This window comes from Agrilus planipennis, unplaced genomic scaffold (assembly GCF_000699045.2).
Source record: "Agrilus planipennis isolate EAB-ADULT unplaced genomic scaffold, Apla_2.0 scaffold167, whole genome shotgun sequence".
NCBI classification, from domain to species: domain Eukaryota; kingdom Metazoa; phylum Arthropoda; class Insecta; order Coleoptera; family Buprestidae; genus Agrilus; species Agrilus planipennis.
This window is the reverse complement of record NW_020439043.1, coordinates 336,596-340,348: the sequence shown is the minus strand read 5'-3', so window position 1 is coordinate 340,348 and position 3,753 is coordinate 336,596. Positions and strand designations below refer to the sequence as shown.

Here is a 3,753-nt window from a genome sequence, read left to right as displayed (position 1 = left end):
AATAATAAGTTCTTATCTAGAACGCAACAGACACTGTTTAAGAAAAAAATATAACCATTACCAATTTGGTAAAACTTCCGAATCGCGGCTTTTTCGAAAATGCAACTTTTTTTTGCTGGAAATGACGTAAAATGGCCTAATTATGAAAAACTTACATGAAATAATCCGGGGGAGGACCTTTTTAACACTTTTTTTTGCAAATTAATAATCATACCTATTATCGTTTTAGTTCAATAGAACGGAAAAATAAAAATTCACGCTATCAGGATCTATTAAATGGAAGAAGCATAAAAACCATGGCGATGATGTGATATAACTTCTTATAGTCCCTATCGTATAAAGTATAAAATACAATTAAATAATGAGTATCAGCACAATACGTGATAGAGCCTGTTTTCATTGTATTTTTATGAAGTTTGCTTGCCATACAGATTATTGTATATATTACACGTATTTATGTCAAATTTCAAACCATAAACAAAACGACCTTTTTAAGTAATTAAAAAAAGCTCTTGAATGCTGATAGAAGTTTAAGATTATTTATTGAAGGTAATTTAATGATAAGGAAATCTAATATCGATATACATTTTGATGTGATTATAGAAACGGAGATTTTGTATTTTTGAAGAACAATAGCAATAAACAACATTGTGACGTTGATTATTCATATGTTTTGAAATTTATTTTCTGTAAGTATAAGTAGGTATATGCTATAAAATGAGTACTTTGGAAATAAATTGAAAACAAAATAAGTGTCGTAAATGATACAATCATAATAACCTCTTCTCAGCTCTTTTACCAATAAATAAATAGCTTTTTTAACAGAATTTGGTAGCTATTTTAGCTCTATTATTTTCCATGTAGGTCATTTTTGTTCTTTTGTTTGAACATCAATTAAACAAATTATCTGCATAATCTTAAACTACAACATTCGTTTAATATCCAAAACACAAATAAAATGAGATATTAGGTACCTTGGGAAGTTAAGGTAATCGAAATATTAATCTAACTANATTATCTGCATAATCTTAAACTACAACATTCGTTTAATATCCAAAACACAAATAAAATGAGATATTAGGTACCTTGGGAAGTTAAGGTAATCGAAATATTAATCTAACTATTCTTTAATCTTTTAATTTAATTCTTTTAATCAAACAATTTTTTATCCTAGTTCATTCAAATAAATTATCGCATTCAGTTCCGCCTAGACACTTCTAAACAGTGCTTGTGCTATCTATAGCATTGGGGTAGCGGACATTCACAATTAGTTGTACTATGAAGGGAAATACATCTACATTTGGGACGTTTAAAATTGGCATAGTCCGCAATAAAATTGTCGTATTTACTTTCTTCTTTCAACTTACTAGTTAGGCTAGAACGCCTACTTTTACTCACGACAGACGTTGTAGGGAATATCGTATGCATAGAAAAGAGATGTCAGCTAGGAATTGCAGCGAACACTATTAAAGAAAAAATAACTTTACACCAAATAACGTGTAGCGAAAGTGATGCAGAGAACAAGAATTTGAGCATGTTGCCAGTACCGGACTATAAAGAAAGTTCAACATTCTCCGGAATTTGGAAAAGTAAAGACGCTTGTTTAAAGATACAACCTTGTTGTATATAATTTGCTATTTTTATAAGAATTTACGTTTTAATTTAATTCAGATTTTCATTAATTATGAAATAATAATAGAATGTGTGTATAAATATTTTTTAAAAAAGATTACCTAGATGTAATGGAATGCGAATTTTACGAAAAGCATTAAAATGAAATATTCTGTAAGCTTGATTTTGGCGTTTTCTCAATTAGTGGTTAATTTATATATATGCATACCTATACATAATTTTATTGTTGTAGTTTATATCGAGCAGAACAAAATTTAGAGGTGTATTAGATAATGGACTTAATGTTTCGTTTGATCAACTATGGAATTTGCTGTTATTCAGAAACGTCGTTTGCATTTAAATTTTTCATTATATAACAATATTTTGCACATTTCTAGTTTATGTAAGAAATATTCGGCTGTTTACTAAAATTCCCACAATAATTTTTACCTTTTAAATATTACGTATTACTTGGTTGTTAACCTCAAGTGTACGGATTATTATGACTAATCGTAAGTTTTTGTTTCTCGAATGAGCAGCATTATTTATTAATGCATTTGATTAATTAGTGTACAAGTAGAAATAGAAATTTGTATTTTTTCTGGACTGGTATGTTTGAGGAATAAAAAAAATAATACTCACACGTATTTTAACTAGAATTATTTGATAAAAACATTTGTTTCTTAATTACGACTTTTTTTAAACGTCACACATGAATATGTGATAAAATATGCAAAAGTATAAATTCACAGAGCTTTTCATACTTTTATTATTACCCTACAATGCTTGATAAATGTTTATCACCCATTTACGTCCTCCCTAAATAATTAAATTAATTATACCTAACGTAAATGTACCTACATAACGATTTTTTTAATGTTTTTTCTTAGATAAGAAGTAAATAATCGCAATGATAATTATCAGTCGATCATGATGATTATTGAAGAATATAGTTGACGGAAGCCTTAGGTCATAATTATGTCAAATGTAGTTTAATTTGGATTAAGTACAATTAGATACGACTACCGTATTTCTACTCACCTTCGACTATTTATCTTCTCAAACTCGTTGAAGAAAAGTATTCCTCCGTCAACCACCAGTCACCACAGTTTATTGTTCACTTCCTTTTCAACGGTCTCTATTGTGCAGTCAATTATCACACGAACTTTCTTAACTAACTAAACAATAACAAGCATCAGACAAACGTAGCGAATATGTTCCCGAATCAACTTTATCTAAAGCGACCTTTTATTAACAATTGTCCATTTACATCGGAAGGAGTGGTTAGTTACAATGAACCTGCTCATCATCCTGCTGCTGTCTGTCGCTACAAGAGGTCCTGCACCACATATCTCCAAGTTGTTAATATCGAAATTTTAAAAACGAAACTAGGTAATATCTATCGTTAAGTTGGTATCACTTTTTTCTATTCTTCTTCACTCGAAGTCACTTGTAACGAAGCCAAAATTGGTGCTAGCTTCTGATGTACTTGTCGAATTAATTCTGTCGCGATTTACGATAGCAACTTTTATATATATATACATAGGTGTATATTATGCGTGTGATTGAGTTTTCAAGTGTAGTGATAGATAGTGTTCAAGGAGGTAAATATATAGGTGTCAACCATGTCTTATGAGAGGGTCTTCCACGATGGTTGGAAACACGAGTGGGAGGTGTGGAGAGAGATCGCGGCCCCTTGTTTCTATTCGAATCCATCGTGGATTGAACCTGAAAAAAATACAATAACTAATCAATTTGTTAAATACATTAGTAAGGCGAACTAAGCGCCACAATTTTTTTATTTTCTTTAATCAACTTTTTAATGAATAGTTAAGATAAGATAAGTCAAAAATTGCCACTTAAATGCCTTTTACAAATACATATATAGAATTATCCCAGGTTTATCTTGTAGCTTTAATTAGTAACTAATGATTTTAACAACTAATAGCATTGAAACAAGAAAAAAGTGATTTTTGATTATTAATTAATCCTTTAATTTGATTATATAACTAAAAGGAAAAATAAAATTTCAATTAAAAAACTTCTGATGAGGGTAACTAATAGTAACCTAACTTTCAAGGGGTGTATAGTTTATTGTATTTTTAGGGTTTTCTGGTCACTTGGCTATCATTAGTTTAGGTT

General features: G+C 29.5%; 1 protein-coding gene across 1 annotated transcript in view; it reads right to left on the bottom strand.

Annotated features, from left to right (window-relative positions):
* LOC108736827 (open rectifier potassium channel protein 1) overlaps window positions 1-3,753 on the bottom strand; it is an 88,386-nt gene that overhangs the window by 34,671 nt on the left and 49,962 nt on the right. Inside the window, exon 2 of the mRNA XM_025976825.1 lies at window positions 2,653-3,339. The gene's annotated coding sequence lies outside the window, so the exon portion shown is untranslated. The remainder of the gene's footprint in view (window positions 1-2,652; window positions 3,340-3,753) is intronic.